The sequence below is a fragment of the Trichechus manatus genome, unplaced genomic scaffold (assembly GCF_000243295.1).
Source record: "Trichechus manatus latirostris isolate Lorelei unplaced genomic scaffold, TriManLat1.0 scaffold00480, whole genome shotgun sequence".
NCBI classification, from domain to species: Eukaryota; Metazoa; Chordata; class Mammalia; order Sirenia; family Trichechidae; genus Trichechus; species Trichechus manatus.
Window position 1 is genome coordinate 42,042 of NW_004444416.1, and position 8,664 is coordinate 50,705.

An 8,664-nucleotide genomic window follows, 5' to 3' on the forward strand; every position below is an offset into this window, starting at 1 on the left:
TCAGGGTTGCATCCTTTCTCCATACCTATTCAATCTGTATGCTGAGCATACACCTTGAAGACTAAGGCATGCCTGACCCAAGCCATGGTATCTTCAATCGCATCATATGCATGCAAAAGCTGGACAATGAATAAGGAAGACGGAAGAAGAATTGACGCCTTTGAATTGTGGTGTTGGTGAAGAATATTGAATATACCATGGACTGCCAAAAGAAAGAATAAATCTTCTTGGAAGAAGTATAAACATAAGGCTCCTTAGAAGCAAGGATGGCAATACTATGTCTTACATACTTTGGACATGTTGTCAGGAGGGATCAGTCCCTGGAGAAGGACATCATTCTTGGTAAAGTACAGGGTCAGCGAAAAAGAGGAAGACCCTTAAAGAGATGGATCGACACAATGGCTGCAACAATGGGCTCAAGCATAAAAATGATTGTGAATGTGGTGCGGGACCAGGCAGTGCTTTGTTCTGTGGTGCATAGGGTCACTATGAGTTGGCACAGACTGGACGGCACCTAACAACAACAGGCATACCTCGGAGATATTGCGGGTTTGGTTCCAGACCACCGCGATAAAGCGAATATCACAATAAAGTGAGTCACATGGAATTTTTCGTTTCCCAGTCCATATAAAAGTTATGTTTACACTATACTGTAGTCTATTAAGTGTGCAATAGCATTATGTCTACAAAAACAATAAATGTACATACCTTAATTTAGAAATATTTTATTGCTAAAAAATTCTAACTATCGTCTGAGCCTTCAGTGATTTGTAATCTTTCTGCTGGTGGAAGGTCTTGCCTCGATGTTGATGGCTGCTGACTGATTAGGATGGTGGTTGCTGAAGGCTGGGGTGGCTGTGGCAATTTCTTAACATAAGACAATGATGAAGTTTGCCGCATCGATTGACTCTTTCTTTCACGAAAGACTTCTCTGTAGCATGCAATGCTGTTTGATAGTATTTTGCCCACAGAAGACCTTCTTTCAAAATTGGAGTCAATCCTCTCAAACCCTGCTGCTGCTTTATCAACTAAGTTTATGCAATATTCTAAATCCTTTGTTGTCATTTCAACAATTTTCACACCATCTTCACCAGGAGTAGATTCCATCTCAAGAAACCACTTTCTTTGCTCATCCCTAAGAAGCAACTCATCTGCTCAAGTTCTGTTGTGAAACTGCAGCAATTCAGTCGCATCTTCAGGCTCCACTTCTAATTCTAGTTATCTAGCTATTTCCACCACATCTGCAGTTACTTCCTCCACTGAAGTCTTGAACCCCTCAAAGTCATTCATGAAGGTTGGAATAAACTTCTTCCAAACTCCTGTTAATGTTGATATTTTGACCTCCTCCTATGAATCATGAATGGCCTCTAGAATGATAAACAATGTCTAGAAGGTTTTCAATTTACTTTGCCCAGATCCATCAGAGGAATCACTATCTATGGCAGCTACAGCCTTACAAAATGTATTTCTTAAATAATAAGACTTGAAAGTCAAAATTACTCCTTGATCCATGGGCTGCAGAATGGATGTTGTGTTAACAGGCATGAAAACAACATTAATCTCCTTGTACATCAGAGCTCTTGGGTGACCAGGTGCATTGTCAATGAGCAGTAATATTTTGAAAGGAATCTTTTTTTCTGAGCAGTAGGTCTCAACAGTGGGCCTAAAATATTCAGTACACCACGCTGTAAACAGATGTACTGTCATCCAGGCTTTGTTGTTCCATTTACAGACTACAGGCAGAGTAGATTTAGCATAATTCTTAAGGGCCCTAGGATTTTTGGAATGGTAAATGAGGACTGGCTTCAACTTAAAGTCACCAGCTGCATTAGCCCCAAACAACAGAGTCAGCCTGTCCTTTGAAGCTTTGAAGCCAGGCATTGACTTCTCCTCTCTACTTTGAAAGTCCTAGATGGCATCTTCTTCGACTATAAGGCTATTTAGTCTACACTGAAAATCTGTTGTTTAGTGTAGCCACCTCCATCAGTTATCTTAGCCGGATCTTCTGGATAACTTTCTGTAGCTTTTACATCAGCACTTGCTGCTTCACCTTGCACTTTTATGTTATGGAAACTGCCTCTTTCTTTAAACTTCATGAACCAATCTCTCCTAGTTTCAAACTTCTTTTCTGCAGCTTTCTCACCTCTTTCGGCCTTCATAGTATGGAAGAGCTAGGGGTTTGCTCTGGATTAGACTTTGGCATGAGGGAATGTTGTGGCTGGTTTGATCTTCTATCCAGACCACTAAAACTTTCTCCATATCAGCAATAAGGCTATTTGGCTTTCTTATCATTTGTGTGTTCACTGGAATAGCTCTTTTAATTTCCTTAAAGACTTTTTCCTTTGCATTCACAACTTGGCTAACTGTTTGGCATAAGAGGCCTAGCTTTCAGCCTATCTCAGCTTTTGACATGCCTTCCTCACTAAGCTTAATCATTCCTAACTTTTGATTTAAAGTGAGAGACGTGCAACTCTTCCTCTCACTTGAAAACTTAGAGGCCATTGTAGGGTTATTAATTGGCCTAATTTCAATATTGTGGTGTTGCAGGGAATAGGGAGGCCTGAGGAGAGGGAGAGAGATGGGAGAATGGCTGATTGGTGGAGCAGTCAGAACACACACAACATTTATCGATTAAGTTCACCGTCTTTTATGGGTGCGGTTCGTGGTGTCCCAAAATAATTACAATAGTAATATCAAAGATCACTGATCACAGATCACCATAACAGATATAATAATAATGAAATATTGCAAGAATTAACAAAATGTGATACAGAGACACAAAGTGAGCACATGCTGTTGGAAAAATGGCGCCGATAGACTTGCTTGATGCAGGGTTGCCACAAACTTTCAATTTGTAAAAAGCGCAGTATCTGTGAAGTGCAATAAAGTGAAGCGCAATAAAACGAGGTATGCTTGCATTCTTTACGGGAGCAGATCGTCGGCTCTTTCTCCCACAGAGCTGCTGGGTGAGTTCCAACTGCCAACCTTTTGGTTAGCAGCCGAGTACTTAACCTGTTGCGCCAGCAGGGCCTGTCTCTGACGTATGAGAAGAGCACTCCTCCCTCTGCCCTGTCCTGTGCTCTGGAGTCTGAGGTACTGGTTCTGCTCCAGAGTTTGGGATCTATTCGATTCCCGGTCAGAGGACCCTAAAAACCCCTTGTTTAGACATTTGATGACTCAGCATCATTAATGTGCCTGCTGGGTGCAGACTCACTGATGACTCCTGCCTTCCTTCTATTACTAATTTGTAGCCCATTTTCTTTTTCTATGTCCCTGTTTTGATCCCCTCATCCTACCAACTCTGGTACAGTAAACAGCATAGTACAGATGAAAAGGGATAGGACTGATATCAGGAAGGTATGTTCAGTAAGTTGCAGATCCTCCTAGTTCTTTACATATGGTCTCCCACGATCTCTAAATTCCCTCTACCTTCAAAATGGTACCACCATCAAGTATTCATTTCTGGACCCTCCCAACTAACACTTTACCAAGCAAGACTACTCATATACCCTTCTACTATCCTTTTAGATGCCTGGATGAGCCAAGAGTTAACATACGGGCATTATTACTCACAGGAATTCTTGGATGAGAGTCACTGGGTAAATTTTACATTAGAGATTTGCGGATGGAAAACTAACCTATACTAAGCACTGGTAATAGGCACTGCACTAGCTGCCTCTTCAGAACAATAGTGTAAGGTAGGCATTATTTTATCTATTTCTATATGAGAAAATGGAGCCCTGGTTTCTCAGTGGTTAAGAGCTTGGCTGCTAACCAAACGGTCAGCTGTTTGAATCCACCAGCCACTCCTTGGAAACCATATGGGGTGATTCTACTCTGTCCTACAGGGTCGCTATGAGTGGGAATCGACTCGACGGCAACCAGTTTGATTTGGTTTATGAGAAAATAGAGACTTAGAGTGGAGAAGTGACTTGTAAAAGGTTACGTAGGCAATAAATGTTAGAGCTAGAGTAGAAATTAAATTCAGATTTCATTCATATAGGCCCAGCTTAGGCAGTGAGAAATGCGCAAGATTTCCAGAAAGTTGGAAGAGGAAGTTGATTCTAGTGTCCCTGCAACTCTAGGATCCTCTATTTTAAAGACCTTACTACAAAAGGGAGAAATGGTTCCACTATAGGACAGGATCATGGTTCCACTGAATTGGTAGCTGAGACTGCCACTTGATCATTTTGGGCTTCTCATTGGTGAAGAGGCAAAACAAAACGCTTATAATGGAGTGAATGATCCTATTATAGAGTTCCTGCCACACAATAGAGATCAGAATAAATATGGATGGAACTCAGGTGATCTTAGGATACTTTCTTGTACCGCTATGTTGTTGTTGTTGTTAGGTGCCGTTGAGCTGGTTCCGACTCATAGCGACCCTATGTACAACAGAACGATACACTGCCCTGTCCTGCCCCATCCTCACAATTGTTCTTATGTACCGATATGCACCGCTATGATCAGTGTTAAAGTTAATGAAAGAGCGATGTCACCAAAAATGGCAGAGTAGGTAGCTCTAAGCCCTATCCCTCCATTGAAGCAACCATTAAGCTGGCAAAAACTGTCAGAATCAACTTTTTCAGAACTGTGGAATCTAGTAAAAACTTACAGCATCCAATGGGTTACCTAATGATGAAAGAGGCTCCTAAATTTTGGTAACAGAGTATTATGGCATTTTTGTCTACAATCTCTCATTCACTAGCTTAGCAGAGGCTATGAAAGACAATGACCCATGTTCCTAATGCAGCTTGCTGGTGTCAGAGGGGGAAATATGGATCTTATTCTCAAGGAATTTTGGTTGTATGTTTTGACCTGTCTGGTGGTTCCCCAAAAGATCAGATCGGAGGCTTGCCTTTTTTTTGCCCCCGCTTCCTGAACTCTTTCAGGGCTGGAGGAGCCACCTAGGTGGTGTTGCTCACAAGTATTTAAAGACACGTACTACCCACAGCCACCTGGGGCAAGGGATGGTGGCTACGGTAAGCAGAAGACAGGTTAAAAAGCCTGGGAAATAGGAGACTAGGGAGGAAGATACATGGGAGATTAAGGACTTTGAAGCACTTACACATACTCTGTGGAATCTGGAGGGCCACTTATGTGTCCAGGACTGGATGCATGTTCAGAAAACACCTGAGAAGACCATAGGCTTGCTCCTCTGGCTGATCTTTGGGCTCCAAATAAGCAGGAGGGGAAGGCTGAGGCAGAGTTGCAGGTGGCCTGGCTAAGCATTAAAGGAGAGCCCTAACTCAGAGCCAGTATGCAATGGCCAGAAGAGTATTTTCAGGTGTTTTTTTTTCCCCCTTTCTGTTTTCTTTTTCGCTCCAGCATTTAAGATAATCTCTCTCAGGTCACTGGATGAACCCTGAGGTAACAGAACAGAGACTTCGGTAACCACACAAAAAGGAATGCAGTTTTTGAAAATATAGTTTGGAAAATTCTCTGAACACAAAGATGACTGTACTGCACTCCAAAACAAGCAATAACAGAAAACACTTCGGAAAGGAGAAAATCTGATTTCCAGAGTTATGACATTATGATATTAAAAACGCCCAGCTTTCAACAAAAAAGAATTAGATATGAAAAGAAACAGGAAAACAAGGCCCATTCACAGAGAAAATAATAATAATAAATACAAAGAAACCATTTCTGAGGAAGCCCAGACATTGGACTTAATAGATACATATGTTAAATCAACTATGTTAAATATGCTCAGAGAGGTAATGGAATCCTGGACAAAGAACCTAAAAACAAAACAAAACAAAAAAAACCAGGAGATGAAGTCTCAACAAATAGAGAATATCAATAAAGAGGTAGAAATGATAGAAAGGAAACAAATAGAAATTCTGAAGCCAAAATGAAAAATTAACTACAAAATGATGGAATCTAAATGGTACATGTCATGGATTGAATTATGTCCCCCAAAAATGTGTGTATCAATTTGGTTGGGCCATGATTCCCAGAATTGTGTGACTTTCCTATATGTTTTAATCCTGCCTCTATAATGTTAACGAGGGAGGATGGGTGGCAGTTGTGTTAGTAAAGCAGGACTCAATCTACAAGACTGGATTGTGTCCTGAGGCTATCTCTTGAGATATAAAAGACAGAAATGAGCAGAGAGACAGGGGGACCTCATACCATCAAGAAAGTAGTGCCTGGAGCAGAGCGCGTCCTTTGGACCGGGGTCCCTCCGCTGAGAAGCTCCTAGTCTGGGGGAACACTGATGAGAAGGCCGAGAGAGAGAAAGCCTTCCCCTGGAGCTGACACCCTGAGTTTGGACTTTTAGCCTACTTTACTGTAAGGAAAGAAACCTCTTCGTTAAAACCATCCACTTGTATTTCTGTTAGAGCAGCACTAGATGACTGAGACAGTACACTAAAAAGAAAAATCATTTAAACTCAAAAGAAGGCAGTAATGGAATAACTGAGTAACAAAAAAGATACAGTGAAACCTGTGAGAGCCAGAACTCGACAGGACCAGGACTGTCTTGTTTTTCCGTATCTCACAAGTTTTCTGTCTTTGACCGGGTGCAGTCACCACTTTTATATTGCTGTCTATTTAGTGGAAAATATTTGCATTTTCTTTCTCTGACAGGTTTTCGCCTTACACAGGTTCCAGCTTTCACAGATTTTACTGTATAAGATATATAGAAAACAAACAGCAAAATAGTAGTAGTTCTTTCTTATTAGTAATCACTTTAAATGAAAATGGATTAAACTCGCCAATTAAAAGGCAGAATAAATTAAAAAAAGCACGTGTTGTCTAAAAGAGACTCACTATAGAGCCAAAGACACAAATAGGTTGAAAATGAAAAGATGGAAAGAAATATTCCATGAAAATAATAACCAAAAAAGAGCTGAGATGGCTATACCAAGATCAGATAAAAGATACTTTAAGCTAAAAATTGTTACAAAAAATTGATAGAATATACAAAGAAGGACATTATATACCGATAAAAGGGTAAATTCATCAAGAAGATATAACAATTATGAAATATATGCACATAACAACAAAGCCCCAAAATATATGAAGCAAAAACTGACAAAATAAAGGAAAAATACAGTTATGCTATATAATTGGAGACTTCAATAGCTCAGTATCATAATGGATAATCCAACTGGAAGAAGGTTAGTAAGGAATTAGGGAACATGAACAACACTATAAACCAACTAGACTTTAGAGATAAACACAGAACACACTACTCAACAGCAGAATACACACTCCTCCCAAGCGCACATGGAACATTCTCCAGGATAAACCATAAGTTAGGCCACAAAACAAGTCTGAAAATATTTTAAAATATTGAAATTATCCTAAGTGTCTTCTCCAACCACAATGTAATAAAACTCAAAATCAATAACAGAAGAAAAAAAATGAAAACTTCACGAATACATGCAAATTAAACAGCACCTTCATGGCTCAAAGAAGAAATCACATGGAATATTTGAAAATACTTTGATACAAGTGAAAATGAAACACAATATACCAAACATATGGGATTCAGCTAAAACAGTACTCAGAAGAAAATTTAGGGATATAAATACCTACATTAAAATACAAGAAAGATCTGAAACCAATAACTTAACTTTACAGATTAAGGAACTAGAGAAAGAGAAAATTAAACCCAAAGCAAGTAGAAGGGAGGAAATAATGAAGACTAGAGCTAAGATAAACAAAACAGAGGTGAGAAAAACAATAGGCATAATCAAAGAAAGCAAAAGTTGGTTCTTTTAGAAAAGTGACAAACCACTAGCTAGACTGTCTAAGAAAACAAGAGAGAAGACACAAATGACTAAAATGAGAAACTAAAATGGGGATATTATAACCAATCTTACAGAAATAAAAAGTATTATAAGAAAATATTATAAACAATTGTATGCCAACAAATTAGATAACCTAGACAAAATGGACAAATTTCTAGAAATACACAAATTAGTAAAATGACCCAGGAAGAAATAGAAAATCAGAATAGACCTAAAACAAATAAAGATATTGGATCAGTACTCAAAAACCTCCCAACAAAGAAAATCCTAGGATGAGATGGCTTCACTGACAAATTCTACCAAATGTTTAAAGAATAATTAACACCAATCCTTCTCAAAACCTTGCAAACAGACAAAGAGGAGAGAACACTTCCTAACTCATTCTATGGCCAACTTTGCCCCAATACCAAAGCCAGACAGAAACACACAAGAAAAGAAGACTACCCAACAATATTCTTTATGAATATAGATGCAAAAATCCTCAAGAAAATACTAACAAACCAAATCTAACAGCATACTAAAAGGATTATACACCATGACCAGTGGGATTTATCCTAGAAATGGAAGGGTGGTTCAATTATACAAAATTAAACATGTAATAACACCACATTAATAGAATGAAGAGGAAGAAGGAAGAAAACGACCTCAATTGATGCAAAAAAAAGAATAAAAAAGGAGTTGGCAAAATCCAACACCCTTTCATGATAAAAAAAAAAAGAAAAACAGATGGAGTTCCGGAAAAATGGCGCCTAGGCAGAAGCACCACGCCGTCCCTCCACAGCAAACATCTGAAAAACTAAGCTGAACACAGAAAACAAAAATCCTGAAAACCTAAATAATCAAATGAAGAGATAAAGAACTCAACCAAGCACCAAATGGAGTGAGAAAACTGACAGAGAAT